The sequence below is a fragment of the Lissotriton vulgaris genome, chromosome 12 (assembly GCF_964263255.1).
Source record: "Lissotriton vulgaris chromosome 12, aLisVul1.2, whole genome shotgun sequence".
NCBI classification, from domain to species: domain Eukaryota; kingdom Metazoa; phylum Chordata; class Amphibia; order Caudata; family Salamandridae; genus Lissotriton; species Lissotriton vulgaris.
This window is the reverse complement of record NC_141700.1, coordinates 273,383,856-273,410,299: the sequence shown is the minus strand read 5'-3', so window position 1 is coordinate 273,410,299 and position 26,444 is coordinate 273,383,856. Positions and strand designations below refer to the sequence as shown.

At 52.7% G+C, this 26,444-nt stretch overlaps 1 pseudogene; it reads left to right on the top strand.

The window, feature by feature from the left end:
* The first annotated feature begins 2,889 nt into the window (after positions 1 to 2,889).
* LOC147673942 (uncharacterized) lies at positions 2,890 to 18,322 on the top strand (annotated as a pseudogene).
* The last annotated feature ends 8,122 nt before the right edge of the window (positions 18,323 to 26,444 follow it).

Below are 26,444 nucleotides of genomic sequence, written 5' to 3'. Positions count from 1 at the left end.
TATTCATTAAATTAGCAATAGCCCTTCTTGTTCTCTTCTTACGATCTCCCTTCATCCCCCCTCCCATCATACCCAACCCTGATAGCCCATTGATATTAAAATCTCCACAAAGGATTATTGGTTCTGGCCATAATGACAATTCGGTATCTAGGAAATCAAATAAATCAGGCTCATCTTCGTTGGAGCCATATACAGAAACAATTGTGTAACGGGCTCCAGCTATTTCTCCTTCTACCACCACCCATCTGCCTTCAGCGTCTTCCTTCTTTCTCTTTACTGACATAAATCCTTTTTTTGCCAGTATGGCCACTCCTTTTGTTTTAACATCTTGCTGCGTGTGTGCTAGAACTGATCCATAAGATATTTATCCTTTCCTCTCACATGTGTCTCCTGAAGACATATAAGATCCAGTTTTAATAATCTACACATGGCCGCTACTTTCTGCCTTTTCCCACCGTCATTCAGACCACAAATGTTAATGGTAGCTAGTCTTATTGCCATCTGATTTTGAAATAAAGCCCACAATCATTTTCCTCTAGTTTTTTTACTGCCACCTGTTTGTGCCTGCATAACTTCTTACTTTGTGCTGTACATACCCTTACTTCTTCGCCACCACCTTCCCGCCCCCCCCTCCCTCAACCCCCCCTTTCCCCCCCTCCCCTTGCTAACCCCCCCCCCCTGTTACAGGCAAATAGGTCAATCTTGACCTATGTGTGGCTGCTCTCTGCTGTAGTGTCGCTTCCTTCTCCCACCCAAGTTGCCCATATTTACATACTCAAGACTCAATACTCAATATTCTTAGTATTTTCGTATGCATCTTATGCTGGTTCTGATTCCCTACTCTTCCTGCCTTTCTGAGACTCTGTAATCTCTGCGAGATATTCACCTGCCTTTATTTCCGAAAAGAACATTCTGATGCGTCCCCCTGTGACAACTTTTAGCTTGGATGGATACATCAAATATGCTTCGGAGCCCTGGCGCTGGAAAGGAGTGATAAGCTGCCTGAGCTTCCACCTCCTTTCCACAGTCGTATGGCAAAAATCAGGCCTAGTAAAAAATGTAATCCCTTCGACTGACTTTTTCCTGTCTGGTCTCGCAGTCTCCATAATTTCCTGCCTAGCCAAGAAATTCCCAAAAAAAACAAGCATTGCCCTGGGTAAGCCATTCTGATTAGTGCCTCTTCCTCCCTTCTGCGTCAGTGGGAATCTATGCGCTCTCTGTACTTCAAGTTCCCACTGCCACTGTGCCTCTGGATATGCACCTTTTAGTAATTTAATCATTAACCCCCTTGGGTCCTTCCCTTCCAGTCCTTCCTCTTGGCCCAAAAAGCGTAGGTTGTTCCGCCTTTGGCGATTCTCGAAATCTTCCAGCTTCCACTGTAAGTCCTCAATCACCTTTCCTTGCTCTGTTCTTGCATTCTGCCAATCTGTGACTTCGTCCTCCAGTCTTCCAGTTCTCTCTTCCACTTGTTCCACTCTACCTTCCACCTCCACATATTTTCTATTCATTTTCCTAATGCTTGCTTGTATTTTCTTAGTGTCTTGTCTCGCTCGTCTGCTTTCTAAGCGAGCCTCTAGGTGCATTTGTTTCAGCATGGAGAACATACCATCCAAAGTCGCTTGAGGTGGGATATCATTTAAGTCATGGGAGGCATTTAAGGGGTAACTCTCAGGTGCGTCGCCCAGATCTTGTTCCTGATACATTTTGGAAGTGCTACCATAGTCCCATAGCAGTTTCCTATTTGTGCTTGACGCTGCTCTGTCTATCTCTCTATCTCGCCTTATCATAGTTCTTCTTCTTTTCTTTTGTGTTTCCTTGTTTCTATGTTCACTAGAGAGGGATCCTTCTGACTCTGTCCCTGATGAGAGATCTGTGGTAGTACCCTCCTCCTCTGACCCCAACAGAGAAGAATCTGAGCCCTCAGTCACTGAGTAGAATTTTTCTACCTCCGGGGAACGTACTCTCCTTCCTTTAGCCCCCTTTGTTGTGCGACTCTCTAAACTTTTCATACTTCCCCAATTAGACTGTGCCATAACATTCTTATCAGCAGGTGTTGGCTCTAGATTTACTTCCATCAGCGCTTCGAGCATTTGAGTATTATTAGTGTTCACCGGTACAGCCAACTCCTTCAGCTGCCCATTGCTAAGCTTACCGGTACTGTTCGTCGTCTCTGTATCAGCATCTACGCCTGTGTTCGCGTCCTCGCCAGCCTTCGCAGTAATTTCCTCTCTCAGCGCGGCTCCCGCTTGAGGCGTACACGTCTGCGGCCCCGGTTGCCTAGCAACCGCCGTGCTTGCGTCCTCGCGGTCGGCGAGAACAGTTTCCGCATTTGCCTTCGTGTTTGGGTCTGAAGCGCATCCAGTGACCGAAATTGTAGGCTGGCTTCTCCCCGCAAATGCCTCCGTGACAGTGGATTGCCGCAGATCTCTACTGGAGGCAGGTACAGTGTTCGTATGTTTTGGCGCTCCGCTATCCGATTGAGAGCGCCTCTATCTTTTGTGTCTGTCCTTTGGCTCCAGGAGTTCCCGCTTGTGCCGCTTGTAACACCGCTTTAGACTCGGCCTTAGACTCGGCTTTTTCCTTATCTTTCAAAGATCTCTCTCCTTTCTTAGACTGCATCTTTAGGGCAGCGTTGCTCGGTGCAGTAGTTGCTGTGGCTCGTTTGCTCAACGTGGATTTTGGTATTGCACCTGTGTGTTGCGACATCCTTAAAACTGTAGTGATACCATGAACGAGCGCTTTCTTAAAATGTTCACTATAATAGAGTCTCAGGGTTGTAATCACCTTCTGCAATACCTCGATGCCAGTACCTCCTTTAGTACCTCCTTTAGCACAGAATACTCTTCGGAAAATCAGCTTACTTTACTCCTACATCCAGCCTCTTAGTCCATGGGTCCAGGAGAAGGAATGAGTGCGACTGCACTCTACAGCAGCATAGCGGCCATCTTGCCTCACCTCACCGATGTGCAATTAAATTTATATAGTGCAAAGGTATGGGGCATATACACGATGCAACCTGGTGCACTGCTCTCACTGCCCACTTCTTCACATTCCCCTGCTGTGGAATATACAGACCCTGAGTATAACCCACCAACAGAATCTTCTTCTGAACCCAGAGAGTATGTACGTACACCATGGGAGACAGGTGGTGACAGTACTGAATACGTAGGGACGGTAAACGCCACATTTTCAATTCATTTGGAGGATGAGATGTCCCCACTTGGAAAAATGGGGGTGCACTTAACAAATGGGTGCTGCTAGAAAGCAGGAAGGCTTTCTGAAAAAAACATGTCCCAACAGTAAAAATGAGACAAGAAAGGTAGCCATCACATCAGAACATCCTCCAACAGGGTGCTGGAGGTTCATGCACCCAGGAGCTGAGCAGAATAGTGTAGGCAAGTGGGTCGAAATGCAGGAGGGTGGACAGGTAGACTCAAGGGTGACTCAGGAAAGGGAAGAAGGGCCCCTGGGACAGTGTAGGGCTCTAAATGGCCACATATGACTGAACAAAGAGCACCAGAAAACACAGTCCTTACACATAGCATCATAGGGGAAGAAGATTTGAGATCAAAAAAATCTTACGAAGTATGGGAGGAGGCATTAGATGACATCACTGAACATATAAACAGAGTGTCCCTTCTTGAGTGATGTAACAGGGAACAGTCTTAGTATGCCTGTGAGGGAGAAGAAAGCAATAAGGCAGGACAAGCTTTACAAAGAGGGCAACTGAGGAGATTAGCATTCAGTGGTGTGCATGCACGCCCATATGGGAGAAAGGAAACGTTCGACATAGCAAGAAAGAAGACACTGAAGAAAGATCTAGCACGTCTACTCCATGTGTCCAGGCAATGATTTGACGCCCAATGCAATAGTAGCCAAACATAAGAATAGTTTGCGTAATGTCCCTTTTACTGACAACCTAGCAGGTTGGAAAGAAGGATTGACATCACAGACGACATCATGGCCACGAGAGGGTTCCTTTGAACCCTGAGACATGGTGAATTGAGAAAAGTGCATTTCTCAGGGCATAGGAGATCCTTAATGGGACTTTCCCTATATGCAAGAAAGTCTTGGAGAGTGGCAGAGGTGTGCTCATAAGTATGGCTCATGTCACCCTACTGGCCATAGGACTATAGTCCTGACACAAGTGCCCTTGATATTCAAAGGCCCTGGGGCGCCCCAGTATATACCATGGACCACCTTGCTTGACGGGCTGGGAAATAGATAGATATCCGCTCGGATTACTCTTGCAATAGGGGACATTAAAAGCTTACTAAGTTCCCTTATTGGAGATGAGACAGACACACTGTTCACAAAGGCAGGAGTAAAGGATGTGACATTGACCAGCCCAAAATGTGATGGTGTACCCAGAGTAAGGGAAATTGTTGGGAGACAACTGAGGAAAATGTTTCCAGACAGGCCGGACATTAGGTCTCTTATGACACATACAATGCAACCAAATGAGGATCCAATCCAATTCCTCAGCAGAATGTAGGAAAATGGGCACAAGAAGTAGAGGGGGTTGGGACGTGACTGGACAGAATGCAATACTGTTTTATAACATAGAGAACAAGCATTTGCAATGCAATAGGTCTCGCATTTGCGCGAGTTTGAGCTATTGACATTGCAAATGACAATGCCTTTTATTTTTGTTTTCGTTTTTAAAACATAAATAAAAGGAATTGTCATTTACAGTGCCAATAGCTTAAACTTGAGTAAATGCGAGACCTATTGCATTGCAAATGCTTGTTTTCTGTGGTGCTCAGGTCCATATTCTGTTCCAGTGCGAATCCGGGCACTTAATACTAATGTCAATTATTTTACAGGATGTATGTTAGTCTGTCTGAATTCAACACGTAATTCAATGTATGCATTGTTTACAGTTTGTGTCTAACTTCAAAACATTTGATAGAACGAATGCAGTGGCATAGTTTGCGTGTGTGTGAGTCAGGTTGCACCATGTACATGATAAACATCTTGCATTGGTTGGAGGCTGTCTACATGAGCCTTTAGCACATCATACATGCAGTGCAGTATTTATAGGTTATGTTCGGGTGTCTGGCTGCATTATTGTGCATATGATGCTCAAAGTGTGTATTATTTGTGTGTCCAAACTAGGCACATTATAAAATAGTGCAGTTTTTATAGTGCATATGTCTGGTATCCCTGCACAGGCAACACCTAGTGAAATGTTTGCTTCCTCTGTCTGCACTGCGCATATCATAAACAGAGTGCTATTTACAGATGTCTTTTTGTGTCTGCACTAAACAAGATACAAACAGTACAGTGTTTAGGCGTATGTCTGGTACTCTAAGCGTAACAATTTAACAAATAGTCCAGTGTGTGCAGTCTATGTCTGACTGCACTAAGGACAAGCACTTTGAAGCATAACTTAATGTGTGTCTAAGTCTGCAGCTCCCAATTATTACGCGCTACATTAACTGTCCAAATGTTGTGCGCAGTGTGTGTGAGAGAGTGTTTGTGAGAGAGAGAGTGTTTGTGAGAGAGAGAGTGTGTTTTTGAGAGAGAGAGTGTTTGTGAGAGTGTTTGTGAGAGAGAGAGTGTTTGTGAGAGAGTGTTTGTGAGAGAGAGTGTTTGTGAGAGAGAGTGTTTGTGAGAGAGAGTGTTTGTGAGAGAGAGAGTGTGAGAGAGAGTGTTTGTGAAAGAGTGTTTGTGAGAGAGAGAGTGTTTGTGAGAGAGAGAGTGTGAGAGAGTGTTTGTAAGAGAGAGAGTGTTTGTGAGAGAGAGAGGGTGTTTGTGAGAGAGAGAGTGTTTGTGTGAGAGAGAGAGTGTTTGTGAGAGAGAGAGTGTGAGAGTGTTTGTGAGAGAGAGTGTTTGTGAGAGAGAGAGGGTGTTTGTGAGAGAGAGAGTGTTTGTGAGAGAGAGAGTGTTTGTGAGAGAGAGTGTGTGAGAGAGAGTGTTTGTGTGAGAGAGAGTGTTTGTGAGAGAGAGAGTGTTTGTGAGAGAGAGTGTGAGAGAGAGTGTTTGTGAGAGAGAGTGTTTGTGTGAGAGAGAGTGTGTGTGTGTGTGTGAGAGAGAGTGTGATAGAGAGTGAGAGAGTGTGTGTGTGAGTGTGTGTGTGAGAGAGAGAGTGTGTGTGTGTGTGAGAGAGAGTGTGTGTGTGAGAGAGAGAGTGTGTGAGAGAGAGTGTGTGTGTGTGAGAGAGAGTGCGTGTGTGTGTGAGAGAGTGAGAGAGAGTGTGTGTGTGTGTGTGAGAGTGTGGTAGCAGTGAACAGAAAGTCCCCTAGCAAGAAGACTCGGTGAATACATTCCGGTGAGTAATGGGGTGAACACAAGCTGTGAAATTTTTAATTAAAAAAGTACAATAAAACCAGTAGAGTGGATCAAAGGATTGAGTAATGTTCCCTCAAAAGTAAAAATAAACACGTCACAAGGTTCCCGAGAGTCGATGATTCAACAAGTGATATGGTGGACATGCATCAATAATGTTTAATTGAAAAGTGCAGTAGAGTCAGATGAAAAAAGAGGAGAGTTATGAAGTTACATCTGTGCAATTCACGACGATAGTTGGAAAATACAAGTGAGGAACCCTAAAAGGTTCACCCCAGAGCGAGAGCGGTAAAGTCAAATGAGCTGAAATCATGCTGGCTTGAATGGCCATTCTCAGTGTGAGCGTGGGTGAAAGATGGAAGTCGCGTAAGCTTTACACGGGTGAAACCTGCAAGGAAAAATGTGAAGAAGTGAATGCTGGTAGCGGCAAACTGCAGTGGTGGAAAAAAATAAAGATCGGGCACCAAAAAATAATACTTGGCGAGTTTTGCCTGTCCAGTGTCAATGAAATGTAAAATAAAACAGGAGAAAATGTACCCAGAGCGAGAGCGGTAAAGTCAAATGCCTGCGGTGAAACATGCAAACTTAAAAACACTGTGCTTTCAGAGGTATTATTCTGATCGATGGTATATCAAACACTTTGGGAACAGCTGGACAGAAATAAAAATGTATCAGCCCGTGTGTCAAAACTCTGCTAAATCTAAGTTGTCCATGTTAAAGCAACAGGGGCTTACCCGAGCTGAAATCATGCCTGGTGGGTGGGCGGGGGAGCCAGCGAGTGGGAGGGAGGGAAGGAGCATATGGGGATGGGGTGTGAGTGAGGGGGAGCAGAAGCCTTTGATGTGGTGTGCGAGGCCAAGCGCGCGCTGGAGAAGCGTCACGCTTCAAGAACATGCATTGTGAGTAATCCACGGAGAAATCCGCTTGGTCAAGAGAGTTTGTTCCCCTGCTATAGGGTCGAGCTATTTAATCCCTGCGGGATTTAATAGCTCGACCTAAAAACAATAGAAAAGGGAGCCCACTTCCTTCTGTATGTGCAACCCTATATATTAATGCAAGTACATTCATATCAACAATTTGCATGCCTGAAATAAGACGCAGCCAGCAACATCGGCTACATCAGTGCACCTTTTCCTGTTTTTGAGGATGCTGCACAGCATTGGTAAAAAGCATTGGCAGAGCCAGTAGGCCAAAAAGGGTGAGATCTATTGGCTTTGCCAATGCTGGTTAGCCTTAGAGTCAACACGTGTTTCGTCATGATGCGGTGTGCTCCACGACTTCCTCTGGGCCGTATGGTCTATGAAGTTTCCTTAATGAACTCAGTCCTTAACCCAGGTTGTAATTCCATCCCGAATTAAAACAACAATCTTCACAAAACTCTCCACTATCTTCAAACTATTCTCTTGTCTTATAATTCTCGAGTCCACCAAGTTCAATATTTTTAAGGTATTTTGTTGATCCAGAGAAGTTCTCCCTGAATATCCCTCACTGTGCATCCCTCTGCAAACGTATAAGCAAGTGTACTCTACGGTGAAAAGGAACATCCAGTGTAAGCTCTTCTGCATGTTTAAACAGCCATTAAAATGTATTCCCCTACACTTTACACATGCTGATGGCATCCAAATCTTTTAAAGATCAAAAAAAAGTGCAGATCCAATAACAATCAGGACACATCTCCAACTTAGTATTATACATGACACGGAGTCATGTATCACAAATTGGGCAGCAATAGTTCAGGCTTTGCTTTCTTCCCGAACATGTACAGCTTGGCAGCAGGAAAAAAAAAAAAAAGAAAGCATCAAGTGTCATTTACTTTCCCTGCACAACACATTCGGCAAGGCAGACTAGCACACGCTTTAATCGCTCGCACTGAGGCAGGTTGTACCACGAACGAGGTCCAGCCGGGACTCTGAGAGCATCCCCTCATGATCCCTGACTTGTTATGAATTAGAATACTATACAATTATCCTACTAATGAAAAAGGACCTGCAAGCCCTGGCCTGCTGCTAGTGTCGTAGCAACCAATAGAAATATTTTCCCTACAACACGTAGCAACGACCCTACACCACAGCATTTCTTTGGATAGTGTCTGGGGGCCTCCCATTATTGTACTTTATGCCTTCTTTCGAAAAAGCCAACCTTTGAAATTGTGACAAACCCACAGCATACAATGGAAAATTAACAAAGGGAGGAACTCATTAAAACTCTTGATTATACATAAAACTCCCAGGGCTAGAAGGAGCCCAGAAAGCACCGCTTGTACCCCTGGCCCCACTGCACCCCCTCAGTACCCGGGTCCGGTTCGTCGTCATTCACCTCCAACATCTCGATCTCTTCATCCCCATGAAAGTCTCCGACCTATGCCCCTGCCACAGCCCCCTCGGCGTCCTCCATGGGTACAAGTGCCCAGCCCGACACACACGGGTCTCTTCCACTCCCACGGCATGATCTTATGGTGCAGCCTACGCAGGGGGGCGTCAGGCAGCTGCCGCCAATAGAAGCAAGGCGTAAACGGCAGTGGACCAATCATGACTCTGATACATTCCGGGGCGTGGCTAAGGCGCCGATGAATGTGGAAGCGGGACTCCGGAGCTCCTCCGCGCCCGCCTCGCACCATCACATATCCTGCGTCCCGGCTCGGACCCCGAGCCCACAAAAGTGCCCAGGAGGGTATCAGGAGCGCGTAGGGGGAACCTGGAGGTCCGGGGGCCCCTGTATCTGCCCTCACTGAACTTTTGGCGGAGAGCGAGGCACCCGGGGAAGCGAGCGCCCAAAATGGCGGCCGCCGTCCTGGCCTGAAACGCCTGGCGGCGGGGCCCTGGAGGAGACGAGGAGCCCTGGGACGCTGTGGCGGCTGGCCGTTTGTCGGCGGGGACCCCCTGGCATCCGTCGGAGGTGAGGAGCACTAGCTGGCACCACAGTACGCGGGACCGGAGGGCGAGGGACGGCCGGTTTGCCTGACCCTAAGATGGCGCTGCCCGAGTGCCTGTGACTGCCTTGGCGGCCGTTTGCGGAGCCCCTGGGACCCCGTGGGGCACTAAGTCTGCCCTCCTGATGGTGGGTTAGCCACTGAGCCCACACGGCCAGTGGCGCCCGGACAGTGACGGCGAGGAGAGCAGGGGAGGAGGCACCGGCTGCCCGCTCCCACGAGGCACCTGATCTGAAGGCGGGAAGGGGTGCCTACCTGGCCAGAGAAGCCCGCGTACCGAGTGCCGCATCGGGACTGGGGCTTGCAGGCGCGAAATCAGCCTGAGACTCCCGGACGAAGGAGGACTCGCCAGGCGACCAGACACAGAGCACTGGTGCCCCACGGGCCTGGTGGAGCAGGACCTGACCCTTGGGCTGCTTCTTGATCTAGACCCCGCGTGACGCGGGCCCAGAGGTACGCGAGAGCGGAGTGCCTGTAACGGAGCTGGAGTGGAGAGCGGGAGCACCGGCGGCCACCGCAGGGGCACACGACGCTAGCTGCCCACCAGCATGGTGCGGGGAGGCAGAAAGAAGGGCTTTGAAGCCCTGAAGCTGGATGACCCGGGACACCTCGTGGAAGACGACCCGCTGGGGCCTGGGGCGGGGAGCTCGACCCACCCGCGGGATCCTTCCCTGGGGGACATCATGCAGGCGATCGTGGCGTCGCGGGAAGCTCTCGAAAAGCACATGGATACCATTGGATCGGACCTGACCCTGCTGAAGGACGACCATAGGAAGCTAAAGGAGCGGGTGGCGACCTCGGAGGTTACCCTGAAAAGTCTGCCTGGGGACGTAGCTGCGCTAAAGACATCACTGGCAGAGATGGCGCAGAAGGGTACGAGTGCTGGAGCTCAGAGCTGAGGACAGTGAAGGGCGCTCTCGGCGCAATAACCTCCGCCTCGTGGGGGGCCCCGAAAAAGTGGAGGGGCAGGATGCGGTCTCCTACCTGGAGGGCTGGCTGCGGACTGAGGTGGCCCCAGAAGGACTTTCCCCGTTCTTTGCCATTGAACGGGCACACAGAGTCCCTGCGCGCACCCCCAAGCCGGGGGGGCCGCCGCGTCCGATTTGTACTGCGTCTCCTGCACTTTAGAGACAGGGACCATATCCTGCGGAGGGTGAGAGACCTCCCGGACCTGAGAATCGACAATAGCAGGGTCATGGTCTTCCCGGACTTCACTAGAGACGTGCAAAAACAACGGGCCTCCTTCCTGGCGGTCAAGCGGAAACTGAGGTCGCTGCAGCTGCCCTACGCTATGCTGTTCCCGGTGCGGCTGCGGGTGGTCGCTGGGGAGAGCACCCACTTTTTCCTAACACCACAGGAGGCTTGGAGCTGGTTGGATGCCAGGGGGGAGCCGGGCACGGATCCCCCGCCGCAGACCCCACCCAGGAGACGCTCCACGGAAACGACGCCGACACGACGATCTGGCTCCCCATCGGGATGGCAACAGGAACGAGCCAAGGCGGTGCAGGCAGTGGCGGCCATCAGCCAGGGAGACGCCAACCCCTCCAGTAGCGCATCGGAGCAGTCGAAGGCCAGTGCTCCCAGCCCTGGCTCCAGCAGTGGGCACGAGCTCTCGGAGACGGACCTGCCGGTGGTGACTCCCCAAACAGCGGATGGTATTCTTGGCTGATCTGGATCGTGGGACACTGGCCGCATATGTAAGGTACTGGGGTATGGATGGGGGCCGCTTCCGGACGCTATGCAGTGAGGTGCGGATACCCCCCGGGACCTATCACTGAGATCTTGGGGGAGGGGAGAGTCGGGAGACCTCTCCTGAGTGTTGTTGGGGGAAGTGGGGCGGGGCGGGGGGCTTCGGGCCTGTCTGGGGTCGGCGTCACGGCCGCTCCAGCCCTATTCTGTAGTGATACGCTTTTGATACTTGAGTTTGGATGGGGTTTCCATGTTGGTTGTCTGTCCTGGGGTGTGGGAGTTAGGGTAGTTTGATTACACAAGTTGGGGGGGGGACGGGGGTGGGACCTGGGCGTGCTGGGGGGGTCACTGAGAGGGTAGATAGGACACGGTAGACTCTACCATGGTATCCGACTGTGGAAAGGCCACCATACCTGCCGTAACGAAGAGACATCCTCGCGCGGGGATGGGTCCGTCTAACCTAGATGATAACTTGTTCCCTCTCCATAGGACTTCTTCTCTCTCTTTCCCTCTGCAGGGTCACCAAGGTCAGAACCCGGAAGACGGACAACCGGATGCAGTCCTACATGAACCCGGAAGTCCCGCCCCCGACTACATCCGGGAAGATATAAAAACCGGCGAACCACCACGAAGGGCGTTCCAACCCGCGGACTTGTGGCAGGAGGCAGCAAGGAAGGAACCGGAGCTGAGAGAGAGAAGCGAGGAATCGGAGAGCCAAGCGGAAGGAGTGGAGGAGGCCGCCGACGGCGACGCGTGGTCTGAGGACTGGTGGAGTCCTCAGGAGGTGGCTGGAGAGCGGCCGCAACTCACCAGGGAGTTGCGGCGGGCCACGTGAGTAACCGTCATCCGTCTCCGTGTGCCGCTTGTAGATAGTTGTAATTAGAGTAAATAGTATAGCGCTGCACTTACTTGAGCACGAGAGCACAGTATATATATGTATAGATAGACCCCCACCTTCCTACACCTCGACCACCCTGTCGACCCGTGGTCTCCCCTCCTGTTTGTCGGCCTCTACCACCTCCCCGTGTTACCCGTCCCTCACTATCCATTTTCGGTATCCTCACTTCCCGGTGTCGGTGATAGCTGTAAATCTTGGGAGGAACGAAAGACTAACGGTCCTCTATTTCTTCTCTCGCCCCAAACCTCCGAGGCTCACCAACCGAAGTCAAAGACCCAACGGCACTACAGAGAAGGAAGACTTACACCATCCTGACGACATCAGCCCAGCAGCAGGAGGTCTTCCCTTCCCTCCCCGACCGGACGTCTTCTCTACCTCGGACTTCGCCAAAGGAACACCATCGGTCCCCTTTGGTTCAGAGACTTATTATCCCCACCTACCTGTGTCTACAATAAAACTCGCTAAACATAGCGCACTATATCTGGCCTCCCCGCCTGTTATTCCGGCCCGCCGAATCCCACACCCCACACCGACTTAGGCTACAAATGTCTCACATGGAACGTAAGGGAGATGCACTCGATGCATAGGCGACACAAGATCCACTCCTATCTAGTCAGGTGGGGCATTCACATCGCCTTCCTTCAGGAAACGCATCTGCTAGCTAAGGAAGGGAAAGCGCTGCAGCGACGTTGGAGGGGGCAGGTCTATCACACTGGCTACTCTGCTTATGCTAGGGGGGTGGCCATTTGGATACGGGCGGGGGTACCTTTCCAGTGCACACAACAGGTAATTGACCCGGAGGGGAGATACATAATGATACGAGGCAAGCTGGATGGGAGAGACCTTAATCTGGGTTGTTTGTACGCCCCGAATGTGGACCAGCCTGCATTTCTCTCTCTACTGTCCAACAAACTGGCCCCGTTCTTAGTGGAACCCTTGCTCCTGGGCGGCGACTTTAATAGTGTGACTGACACTGCCCTGGACAGGTCGCACCCCCCCTACCGAATGCACCAGCTGGCAAACTTGCACTTGCGCGCTCCGCCTGGCAACGCCAGTGGGGACTGGTTGACTCCTGGAGGGCTAACCACCCGTCGGACAGGGACTACTCGTTCTTCTCCGCTCTCCATGAATTGCACGTCCGCATAGATGCCTTCCTGTGTTCCCAGGACGTGCACGCAGAGGTGTGCCACAGTGAGTATCTCACGCGCTCGATCTCTGACCATAATCCGCTTCTCGTGCGGATGCGCTGGTCGCAATTCCGCCCGAGGATCCCAGCCTGGAAACTCCGTCCTGAGGCACTAGACGACCAGCTCTTCCGAACCACAATAGCCTAGGGCATCGAAGCGTACTTCCAGGTGAACGCGGGCACGGCGGGCTCAGCTGCGACGGAATGGGACGCCTTCAAATCTGTGATGCGGGGCCAGTGCATTGCGACGTCATCGGGGGTGCGGAGAACGTTACTGGAGGAAATCGCGAAAGAGGACGAGACACTGCGGGGGCTGGAGAGGGCAAGGCCTGAACGGCCGGACACTCACAAGGCCCTGCTGGAGGCGCGAGAGGCGGTGGCGGCGACGGTGGAGCGCCTCCGGTGCTTTGACTACAAGGCCTACCTTACGCGAGCGCACTCGAAACGTGACAAGTCAGGAGCTCTTCTGGCCTGGCTGGCCAATCCGGCTCGCCGGAGCTCGATCATCCTTGAGCTCAGGGAACACGCGGGGGCAGCGCGATTTGATCAACAGGGGATCAATGAGTTGTTCTATGACTACTACACGGAACTCTATCGCAGCAGGGTCCTCCCATCGCTGGAGGAATTCCAGGCCTTTATGGAGGATCTTGACATGCCGGAACTGGGAGAGGAGGACGCGAAGCGGCTCGGGGATAAGATCGAGGAGAGAGAGGTGCGAGTCGCCATCAAGAGCATGGCGAGGAACAAGACGCCGGGCACCGACGGATTCCCAACGGAACTGTATCTCACCTATGCTGATCTCCTTGCGCCCCGGCTGACGTGGGTATACAACGAGTCGAAGCGGCTGGGTCGTCTTCCTGCGACCACGGGGGAGGCGCTGATCGTCCCCCTGCTGAAACCGGGCAAGCAACCGTGGGACAGAACAGCGTACCGCCCACTGTCCATGCTCAACATGGACTACAAGATTTTAAGTAAGATCTTGGCGACGCGATTGCTCCCCCACATGCCCATGCTGGTTCACGCGGACCAGTCGGGTTTCATCCGACCCGCAATACGGCGCTTAATGTGCGGCGACTCCTACATGTACTGGAGGCTGACACCTATGACGGCGACGAGGCAGTGGTGTTTGCTGTCGATATGGAGAAGGCCTTTGACAGCCTGGAATGGCCTTATCTCTTCCACGTGCTGCACACGCTGGGCCTCGGCGAAGGCTTGGTAAATTGGACGATGCTGCTCTACCAGAACGCGACGGCGAGGGTCAGAACTGGGAGGGTTATCTCCGAGATGTGCATGGTGGGCAGGGGCACCCGCCAGGGATGTCCTCTCTCCCCCCTGCTGTTTGCCCTGGCTGTCGAACCCCTTGCGGCGCGAGTGCGGCTGGGCCGGGCGTATCAGGGCCTGGACGTCTATGGACAGGTACACCACATCGCATTGTACGCAGATGATCTGCTGATGTTCCTGGCGAACTCGGCGGACTCCCTGCGTGGAGCTAAGACCCTCCTACAATCGTTGAGCAGAGTATCGGGCCTCCGAGTGAACTGGGCGAAGTCCCACCTATTCCCAGCCCGCCCACGGAGAATATGCCCACAAACCACGGAGGGCGTGACGTGGGAGGAGAGGAGCCTGCGATACCTTGGCACCTCGATCTTCCATGACAGGACGGATATCCTTGAGGGAAATATCGGGTCGGCAATCAGGCACACTAAAGGGAACTTTGACTTTTGGAGCACGCTTCCATTGTCACTCATGGGGAGAGTGGCGCTACTCAAGATGGTGACCTTGCCGCGGCTGTTTTACTTATTCGGGACCCTCCCGATCTGGATCCCGGCGAGCTACTTTCGGCGGCTGCGATCGATGGTTATCGGCTTTCTATGGGGGGCGGGCAGGCGCAGGGTGGCGCATGCCACACTTCTCCGCCCTCGGGTGGATGGAGGACTGGCAGTGCCGGACTATGAGCTCTACTACCTGGCGGCGCAACTGCAATGGCTAACGCAGTGGGTGGCAAGAGCCAGAAAAGGGGAGGACGGATCAGGAGAACTGGCGGGCCCGGTCCAGGTGTTGTCCCGGATTGTCCTGGGAGTTCCGATGGGAGATTTCCACCTCATTCAGGAATTTGTGACGGCCCGAAAATGCTGGAACAGATATCGCCGAAGGGGCGGTATTACGGTTCCGTACGCACCTGAGATCCCACTTAAACTCTGCGGGGCACTTCCGCATGGGGGCTCGTGGCGCGGGCTAGATGGTTGGGACCAGCAGGGGCTGTCATCCATGGGCGACCTTTACGAAAACGGGGCGCTGTTGCCCTTCGACCTCCTGAAGGACCGCTTTGAATTGGCGGGAGGGGACTTCCTCCTTCACGCGGCACTAACGGCGGCGATCCGCAAACACTGGAAGGCGGGCATGTTGGAGCCGCCGCTGTCTCTGGGCTGCCAGTACGTCGTGATGATGGCGGGGACGGTCAAGGCTGTCACGTGCCTATATCGACGCATGGTCTCGGAGTCCGTCGCCCCACTGCTGGCCTTGAAGGCGAAATGGGAGGCTGACTTGGCGACTGAGATCCCCGAGGAGGCATGGAATGGCATACTGGAAAGGGCCCGAAACGGGACGCGCAACGCGAGGTTCCAGCTGGTGCACTTTTATGTCCTACACATGGCCTACCTGACCCCTGACAAACTACATAAATACTTCCCGGCCCACCCGGCGTCCTGCCCACGTTGCCCGGAGGATCTCGCCGATTTCCAACACATGTTCTGGTCCTGTCCTGAGCTGGGTTCCTTTTGGAGAGAGGTAGTGGAGGTTCTGAGGGAGGTAACGGAGAGGGACCTGCAACTCACCATGGCACACTGCATCCTACACTGGTTCCCACACACATCAAAAAACAAGGTTACTAGCAAATTTCTGGACCTGGGGCTCCTCCTGGCGAAGCGGGCCATTACGTCCCAATGGGAGGCGACCAGGGGCCCCACGGTAGAACGCTGGAAGGCTGAGCTGCATAAATGGGCCCGGTGTGAGGGAGAGCTTCGTCTGCAGGCCGCGCTCAGGGCAGGCAATGACGTGGCACTGGAGAGGGCCAGGGCGTGGGAGGGGCTGGTCCTGGAACTCACGCTCCTGGACATGGACGAGGAGGACACCCCGGTGCATAGCCCGGCTCCGGCGGTGCGCCCGCCTGACGTGGAGATGACTTAGGCCCCCTCTGCTGCTCTCCTATTTGCATTCCATTGTGATGACTTACGGATGGTTGCTGATAAATCCTGGTGCTTTGCTTCGGATCTGGTTTAGCCGGGAGGGTTGAGGACTCGGTTCGGTGGTACTCTAGCACGCCTGGGGGGGTGGGGGGTCCGGGCGGGGGCGGGGGGCGGTTCTGGGAGGTTCTGGGCGAGGGGGGGGGGGGGTAGGTGGGGATGGGAGAGTTGAGGGGGGACGGGGGGATGGTTGTTCACTAAGGGTAAAGAGTGACTCTTGGTTCACCTGGACTTGGGGCACGGAAGAGGGAGCGTGAGGACTGAAAAGCAGCACTGCCATTTCCCGACCGCCTGGTAGTTATGAACCAACACAGTATTCTCCAGCGCAGCTTTTTCCCCATGGTATTGCCGCTCAACCTCCGGGGTGTGAGCTGAATGGCTGTGTGACACGGGTGCGGGGAAGTCGCGCATTAATTGAGCGCCAAGGGAAATGGCTCGAATATACTGTATGTATCAATGACCTTGCTGCAATAAAAAGATATTTACAAAAAAAAATGACTCTGATACATTCCGCTGTCCCGCCCTGGCTGTGAGCCTTGAATGCTTGAATGGACGACGAAATTAGAGAAAGCCTGGAAATTTTGTTTTTTTGGCTCGAGACACTTGTTGTGGCATTAATCCTGCTAGACTGCTTTAGTTGCGTAATTACATTCTATGTGAAGTAGAAAGAGAACAGAAGCAACTGTATTCATAGCCTAATTCGCTGCCGTTTTGGAAGATTCGAATGACGTTTATTTTAGCTAAGATGTACTGTATATGGCACGACGGCAGATGTTTAATTTATGGTACGTGCAAAAGTAAAAATAAATAACTCATCTAATGCTTGAATTTTTCCTTTTGTGTAAGAAATATCTTTCAAATTGGGTAAAGTTATTCTGTTCCATATTAAAGCAAATACTCGTGAAGATTCCTGACTTTTCCTTATATAGCTGCTTGAATAACTAGAATGATTTCACTAGCGAACAAAAGTTAGTCCGTTTTCTAAGGCTAAAAGAATATGGAGAACAAAAAAACCAAGGAGGGTCCATCAAATGCCTCCTTCCAGCAAGGAGAACGAGGCAACAATGAGAGAAAACCGAACGGACAAAAAAAAAAAAGGGGGCGGAACAGCTACCGAATCCCTCCCTCCAGGACTCCCTGACCTGCCTCATGGTTGCCAAGGCAATATTTCTAAAAATATTGTCGTGCTACCGTAAGGCAGGTCATGGAGTCCTTGAGAGGCGGGATCCAGAGCAGACAAATCTAAACAGGAGCTTTTTCCAATGGCAGGCCTCAGTTTCCAGAGGCCTGCCAATGGAAAAAAGGTGTGGCTTCACGGCATACTGAAATCTCCTGCTCACAATATCTCTTTGCCTGCAGCAGGGCATGCCCTGCAATGCAGGCTTCGATCTAAAAAGGGTCTACCAGCTGAAGTGCAAGACAAACTGGATAATGTAGTGGTCTTAGATGCTAAACAGAGATACCTGCACACACAATACATTACTGTAAGAAGAGACAGGAAAAGATAAACATAAGAAACACAAAGTAGAGAAAGCAGCAACCAAATTGGTCCAGCAGAAAGTGACCAAGGAAACAGAGTGAGGAATTGCCACTGCCACCACCCAGCTAGCTGCAGTGTCCCTGGGTATGCCCTCTCTGGGCCACCCAACGCCACCCAACCAGTATGCACAGAGAAGCAATAACAGAAATAATGGAAGGAGGGCATGGAAGGTTTTGCAGGAATAGACACATTCCAGAGTGGAAAAACATGTCACTATTGCAAGATGCCAGGACATTTCACTAGAGAGTGTAGGTTCAAAATGAAAGATGTACTTAACCAGACAATGGTGACATATGGCCAACAAATGGCACCACCTTGCCACAATTTGCCATGTATCTCCAGGTGATATACCTCCTGCTGCCCTAAATGCAATTGCCACCTCAACCAAAGATACAGCCCCAACAGTTACAGCAACCAGTGCCTCAAATGCAGTACAGGCAACAACAGACAAGGCAGCCCACCTTCCAACACTGGCACTCACAAGGAGGGTAATTGTCAGAGAGAGAACCTGTTCCAGCAAAATAGCATAGGACAATATGCCCAATGAAGGTGCCCGCAGAGTAGTCTCATGTGTCCAGTCTGATTGGTAACTCACAGGCTAGACGAGGAACCCACTGTGATGGTACCATAAATGACAAGGAGTACATCTTTCTCATCGATACTGGGGCCACTAGGTCCTGTATCTGTGAGAAGGGGCTCCCATTGTCAAATTCATCAATGGACACATGGGGGCTCTCCGGGGCTGTGATAAGGGTTCCTTTCACTAAACCTTTGGAGATGGAAATAGGGGAGGTATGTTGACGGCTGTCTCTTACTCTCCCAAAATGCACCAGCTAACTTGCTAGAATGTGATCTTATGGCGAAGTTAAACATGGCTATTCAGTTTAAAGAGGATGGTTCTTTGATAGGTTCAACACCAGGAGTATCTCGCACAGGCATCATGACTATGGTCACACACCTTTTAGGCAGTGACCAGGTTAGGCCTAGACCCACAGACAATTTAGCCTTCACTAGAGCAGTGTACACTATCATAGCAGACACACTGGAATTGACATGGAAATTAGTTGAATTACCTAATAGCTTTCTCTTCCGACGACAGGGCCCCTATTCTGAAGAATTAGTCTAAGCCTTCATTCTGGAAATAGAGGCTCTGGAAGTGTCTCCCACCTATGGGACACTGATGGCAAGTGACCACACCTGTGTGATGAGAGCATGTGTCATCTTTCATTTTTTTTTGTAAAACGTTTTTTATTGCAGAACCAAATGTGCAGTACTTTTATCATTGTAGGATCTTATCAATGCAGATTTCTCGTCCTCACAACCCCGCACCCGTTCAGTATACACAGCCATTCAGCCCACATCCCGAAGGCCGGGCGGCGTCATTTGCGTACTTGGTGCTTATTACCTTATTACCTTTTTTTTAAACATTGGTAGTCCCCATATGAGGCAGTCTGCTGTCTGCTTTTCAACTTATATTCCTGATCCCCTCGATCATCAATCAGTTTTCTTCTAGTTTTGCCAGTTTTGTACCCCTAACCTTGCCCTCTCTTACCCCCCCCCCTCAGTGTCTTTGCCTACGCCTAGCTCTAAAAAGCACGGTTCTGTGGTGGTAGACAGAAGCATCTTATCATTTACTGTGTGTGTGTGTCTGGTGAGGGTGCCGGCACCGCAGCCATCCCAGTTGGGTCCTCAAGTTCCTCTGGCTCCACTTCCCCTTCCTCCTCCACTGAACTATCTCTTAGTGTCTGCACTAACATTTCCCACGCCATCGCTGCCTCCTGGGCCCGCTCATCGGATCCACGCGGGGCTAGTTGATACCTGACCGTACTCTCTCCTGCTGCCCATTTTAGAAATTCGTTCAGCCACCTCCGGTGTGTCGGCCCCGTTTTTGACTTCCATCTCTTGGTCAACTCCCTTTTAGCTAAGATGAGGCCCATGTCGATGAATTTGCTCGATAATTTATTTTTGGGTGTGTGTGGGAACCAATGGAGTATGCTGACCGCTCGATCGTATTGCAGGTCTCTATTCGCCACCTCATTCAACGTGTTGCCTATGTCCCTCCAATAATCCTGCAGGTGAGGGCAGTCCCTTAGCATATGCACTAAATCCGCCCCTATCTTATTAAATCTTGGGCACGCCGCGTCCTCTACTCCGAAGTAGTGTGCAATTTTTCTCGGTGTGAGGTAGGCCCTATGAAGAACATAGAAGTGTATTAGCTGAAAGCGCGCATTTCTAGTGCTCTTTCTAGCCCGCTGTACCAGTTGGGACAACGCGGTATCCGGGATTTCTATCTGCAGGTCTGTTTCCCATCTGGCCTTCAACACCGCGAGCGGCTGCAAGGACTCATTCAGCATTCTTGAGTAAAGGCACCGTACTGCCTTGAAGGTGCCCGCCGACATCATTGTGTACTGGCAGGCCTGTGTCGTCTGCGGTTCAATCAGCCCTTCCCCCCCAATGCTTCTGCACAGCTCCTACCACAGCCGCGTGCAGAAGGTAATCTCCTCTCGGGAGATCGTAGCGTTCCTGCAGAGTCTGGTATGGGGTCATCACGCCATCATCATACAGATCTCCCACCACCTGCAACCCTGCTTCCTCCCATAGCTGTAGTCTCGACCAATCCCCGCCATGCGGGAGTGCTGTCACCATGCCCAGTGGTATTTCGGGCGCATATGGGTGCTTGACTCCCGCTCGTTTTTGCGAGCGGTTCCAACACAATCGGAACGTTCGTTCTACTTGGGATAGGTCTCTGAGCACCAGCTTTTGTTGTAGGGCGATATACGCCAACACATGGCGGGGGGTGCCGTCATCCCTCTCCTGGTCCGGCCCGCAGTAAGCTCTCGCAATTTCTTGCGTAAAGGTTTGTAGTTGGGCGGCCATGTAATAGAGTTTGAAATCTGGGACCGCTAGGCCTCCGTCGTCTTTGGGGCGGGTCAGCGTCGCTAACGCAACTCTGCGTCTGCCCTTTTCCCATATGAACGATGTAACCGCCGATCTCAACCGCCGAAAAACTGCTCCAGGCACCCAAATGAGGAGAGTCCTGAAGTAGTACAGCAAGCGCGGTAAGGCTACCATTTTTAAAAGGGATATCCGACCGGCCACCGACAGAGACAGGGTGGTCCAAAAGGTCATGCTGTTCTGCAGAGCGCGGACACAGCGTCCCACATTGCCGTCTAGCATGTCCGCTGTCTCGTGGTATATGTGTACTCCCAGGTAGGTCAGGCAGTCAGGTTCCCATCTAAGTAGTGGGCGGGCGGGGGGCTGCTCCTCCCCTGTTCGTAGGGGGAAGAGACAGGTTTTAGCCCAGTTCACCTTCAGGCCCGACAATGCGCCAAAGCGCGCCAGCAGTCTCTCTGCACCCTCTACCGCACCCTTGGCATCTTCCAGGTAGAGGAGAATGTCATTTGCGTACAGTGAGATGAAGTGTCGCGCCCCTCGGAATTCCAGTCCCTTATAATAGACACCCCGCCTGGCCATTACTGCAAGAGGTTCCACCGCCAACGCAAATAGTAGGGGCGAGAGTGCACATCCCTGTCTGGTACCCCGATTCACCTCATACTGGTGGGAGACCAGAGTGCCAACCCTCACTCTTGCTCTCGCTGACGCGTACAATACTTTTGTCCAGGTTATGTATCCATCCCCCAGGCCAAAACTCTGCATCACTCTAAATAAATACTCCCATTCTAGGCTATCAAAGGCCTTCTCTATGTCCACAGCCAATACGAGGGGAGTCTCTGCCTCCGGAGGTGGATCGTCCATCAGTGTAAGTAGCCTACGGATGTTGTGCGTCGTGTTACGGGTGGGTATAAACCCGGATTGGTCCTTATGGACCAGTTCTTGCATGTGAGTTAACAATCTAGAGGCTAGCACTGTGCTCAGGATCTTGTAATCTGTCGTTAACATGGATAGTGGTCGGTAGGACGCCGGGTTCATACTCTCCCTACGTGGTTTCAGTAATGGAACCATTATGGCTTTACACATTGATTGGGGGAGTCGGCCTCTTTTCTTAGCCTCATTGTATATTGTTTGGAGCTTTGGGGCCAATTGTTCCAGATATCGCCCATAGAATTCAACGGGTAGTCCGTCTATGCCCGGAGTTTTGTTACGTGCCATCCTCTTCACTGCTCCCCTTATTTCTGTTAGCTCTATTTGGCCCCCTAGGGCGTCTGCCTGTTCCTGTCCGAGCCGCGGTAGCTGCAATTCATTCAAATAAGCAGCTATTGCTTCACCCTGGTCCCCTAGCGTACTCTTATACAATTCCTCATAATACGAGCGAAAGCTCTCTAATATATCTGGTTGCGTGCTATAAGTGCGGCCCCCTTCCCCCTTCAGGGCTAAGATCGGGTGGCTGCTCCTATTGGGGTTCGGTAGCCATGCTAGGAGTGTTCCCGTTTTATCCCCCTCCGCGTGCGATTTCGTTAGGTACCTTCTGTAATCAAAACTGCGGAGGCGCTCCACCTCCACTGCCTCCCTCGCTTCGCTAACCTTCTTCTGAAGCTCGGGTTGGTTAGGGCGCGCTAGTTCGGCCTCCCTCAGCGTGCGCTCAGCCTTTTCTAGATCATCCAGCAGGGTCCTGCGCACTCCCGCATATTTCCCTATGCAGTGTCCTCTGACTACGGTCTTGAAGGCGTCCCATTCCACTACTCTGGTAATAGCGGAACCCTCATTCTCTACAAAGTATTGTGAGATCCTCCCTTCCAACTCTTCTCGGAAAGGTGGGTCATCCAGCGTGTCCGGCCGCAGCCACCACGTCGGAATCTGCGATATCTCATTCATCCAGTCCAGGGTCAGGAGTAGCGGGTTATGGTCGGATATTGTGCGCGCTAGGTACTCAGTCCTGGCCACTGCTGGAAGCACCGACTGGGAGCTCAGGAAGGTGTCAATGCGGACATGGAGGTCATGCAGGCTGGAATAAAACGAGTAGTCTCGCTCCACTGGGTGTTGTGTACGCCAAGCGTCCGTCAAGTCCCATTGGCTCTGCCAGTCTGACCTGCATCTCGCTAATCTATGTACTGGGGATGTATGCAGTGGTGGATGTGATCTATCTAGTACTGTATCTGCTATGGAATTGAAATCCCCCCCCATCAACACAGGACCTGTGAGATAACTTGCAAGTTCCCCGGAGAGCTTCGCCAAGTAATTTGCCTGATCTACGTTGGGTGCATAGATACTACTGAGTACGATGTGTCGGCATCTCAGCTTACCCTCAACTGCCACAAAGCTCCCTTCTGGGTCCACTATGTGTCTGGATATTTGAAAAGGAGTACCCCGTCTTATCCATATTAATACCCCCCTTGCAAAGGCAGAATACGTGGTGTTGAATAAGTGCCCTCTCCATCTACGCTGTAGCGCGATTCCCTCTTTCTTTGTCAGGTGGGTTTCCTGCAGGAACGCTATGTGTACCCCTCTTCGAACCAGGTAAGCATGAATCTTGTGCCTCCTTGCCATAGTGTGCAGCCCCCTCACATTCCAAGACACACATTTTAATGATCCCGCGTTAGCCATTGTCCCATAGTGTTCGGTTTAGTTCCATGATGTATCGCCTTCTGGCGTCAGGCAAGACACTGTACCCACCCCCCCTCAAAACTTCCTTGTCCCCCCCTCCCTGTACCACGCCTTGAGTCACCCCAACACCTCTAGCCCCCCCCCCCCCAGAACAGGACCTAACCCCAAAAGTGCTGCTCCCATCCAAACCATGTTCGAGCAAACGTGCTCACAAGTCCCCCAATTCCACAGTCTGCACTACGGAGGCCTTAAGGGCCCTGCGGAGCGTGAACTAGGCTCAAGCACTGTAATCACAGTCCCGATACCCCCCGCCCCGCAATACTCAGTATAACTAACGATAATCCAGTCTTACAGCTGCCTGCTCAGGTGTCCAAGGCGGTAGCCCCAAATAGCCCTCTTTCCAGTTAGAGCACCATAACTCCCTCTCAGCATCCAATTATCCAATTATTTCCCCTGATGTCTGTGGCGTGACCTCCGGTCCCCTCGTGCTGCCAATCTCCGACAGTTCTATCTCTGAGCCGGTTCCCTGCTCTTCCGAGCCCGAAATCCTCCCTGATTGGGCAAGCGCCGAGCCCGAAACGTCCATTACTGCCTGCAGCGCCGCTCTCCTCTCGTCCTCCGTCTGGGATTCTGTAGGCCTCTGGATCCCCGTCTGCGCCCCCGGAGCCTCAGCGATTTCCTCACTGGTTGCCTCTGCCGCTCCTCCTCCTCCCTGAACCGGGCCCCGTCCGTGCCCGCTTTGTAGGTGTCCCACCAGGCCCATGCCTCCGCCGCTGTAGGGAAGAACAGCGATTTCTCGTCCACCACTAATCGGAGTCTGGCCGGGAACAGAAGTGAATAATGGATGCCTTCGGTCCGCAGTTCTTTCTTGATAGAAAGGAAAGATGCCCGCAGCTTTTGAGTCTTGAATGTGTAGTCTGGGAATAGCGTGACTTTGCTATTATCCACCTGGAAGGGTCCCGCCTCCCTGGCTCTTTGCAGAAGCCAGTCTCTATCCTTGTAGTGTAGTAGTTTGATGACCACAGGGCAAGGTGGTAGGCCCGGTTTTGGGGGTTTGCCCGGGACTCGGTGCGCCCGCTCCAGTGTGAAGAAGGGCAAGAGACCCTCCGGGGTCACTACATTCTTCAGCCAGTCGCTCAGATAACCCACCATGTCCGAGCCCTCTTTTTTCTCCGGAAGGCCCACTAGGCGAACGTTGTTCCTCTGACTACGGTTTTCGGCATCCTCCGCCTGTCTCTCCAGGGCTTGTATACGGTCCAGAGCCTCTGTGAGTCGCCCCTCCATGGTCTTGTGTGCTGGCGCCATATCCTTCAAAGTATCTTCCGCAGATTTGACCCTGTCCGCTATCTTCCCGTGATCCGCTCGTAGGAGCCCCAACCCTGTCGACACCTGCACAATGTCTTGATGTAGAGCGTCCTTTGTTCCTTTGCTATAGCCTCCAGGATGCGGTCTTGCATCTGTTGTAGTTCCGTTGGGGCCTGCAGAACATCTTCGGGTTGGTCCGTGGCCTGGCCTCCATCTCCTTTCGGCCCCTTGGGTTTCCCCATCCTGTTTTGGTCTAGAGCCCCAACGAGGTTCGCCGGTGTCAGGTACTCCTCGCAGTAAGCTATTAGGAGGGTAACGGTCAGGCTGGACTCCGTTAGTGATTTACCTTGGGTTACTCCAGGTCACTAGACTCATTTACGTACCCGCCCTCCACCGCAGGGCCCGGTCAGTTCGGTGCGTTGTCGGCACTAAGCGCAGGTCCTCCGCACCTCAGCGGGCGATCCTCGTTTCCCCGACCTTGGCTCAGATCAGCGCTCACCCGCCGGCGCAGGTCAGGCAGGCATCCAGTGTCCGGGCACAAGGGCGGAGACGCGCCGGTCAACGAGCGACTCCCTCACTCCCGAGGACCCACCGCAGTCCCGGCGCACCCCCGGCCCCACAGGTGGACAGCAAGCGACAGCGCCAAGGGGGGCCCAGGAGCGGCAGTCCAGGCCCGCAATGCCCGGTCAGTGTAAGTGTCAGTGTTCAGGTGGCGAGTGAGCCCTTCCGCGTATAATTGTCCTCTGAGCCCCAAGTTCCCTTCAGGTCGCCGCCTCACCGCAGCCCCCACTGCACTCCAATATGCTTGAGGGGGAGGCAGGCTTACCGCCACCGCGATGATCCCCAAAAATCGGCGGCGACGATCGGGGTCAGCGGAATAGCCAGCCGGAGTCCGAGGCGAGGGCTGGGGCTCCAACGGTGACTCCCCGGTCCCGACAGGAGGTGTATTCGGCCCCCGCAGACCTCCGGTAGTCGGCAGGGCCCGGGTCCGCCGTAGGCCCCAGGCCGGGGTGTCTCGTAGTTAATTGTCCCGTCGGTAGGGCATCCAGCCGGGTCAGGGCGTCACGTGCCAGCCGATCTCCACTCTGCTTCCTCCCCGATGCAGCTCTTAGGGCAAGGTCCCCTTGCAGTAGGGCGCAGCCCTCCGTGGCTCCGCTGGATGCACCGGAGGTCGCTGCCGTTCCCGGGGGCCAGGTCTCCGACCGGGCCCAGAAGCCGGGGAGTCCCGTTTGCGTTCCGCTCCGGCAACGGGCCACACAGATAGTCGCCCGGATCAGGGAGCCAGACCCGGAGCCCCTGGGTCAGGATGTACCCTCGCCGAGCCGATCTTCATCGGACAGGAGAAAGCCTCACGGCAACACCGCTTCCGTGTCCTCAGGCTGCGGGCGTCTTCGGTCGCGTAGTCCGGGCTATGATGCGGGCGCCATTTTGCTCGCCTCCGGGTGCTTGGTCCGTTGCCGGTTTTCAGACGTTTTTTCGGCGGCTACCAGGGCGCCGCCGTTCCCAAAGCAGGCACTGGGGTCCGCAGTCGGGTCTCCCCCCTAGGTGTCCGGGGGAAGTCCACACATGCAGCGGATATCAGGCAGGATTAGCGGGCGGAGGTCAGGAGCCGCTTCAGGCGGCGACCATCTCCGTCGGCTGCTAGCCACGCCCCAGCATGTGTCATCTTTCATGATTCCAACATGCAGGTGGGAGATTTATCAGATGACCAGTTGTTTGTTGATGAACCCAGAACAGAGATTGTTTTCCAAGACAGTATACCCCTACACACCACACTGGAGACCACGCCTGTGGTACCAAGACATTTCTCCAGCCCTATCAAAGACAATGACTTTGCACAGGTACCTTCTAATTTGTGGACA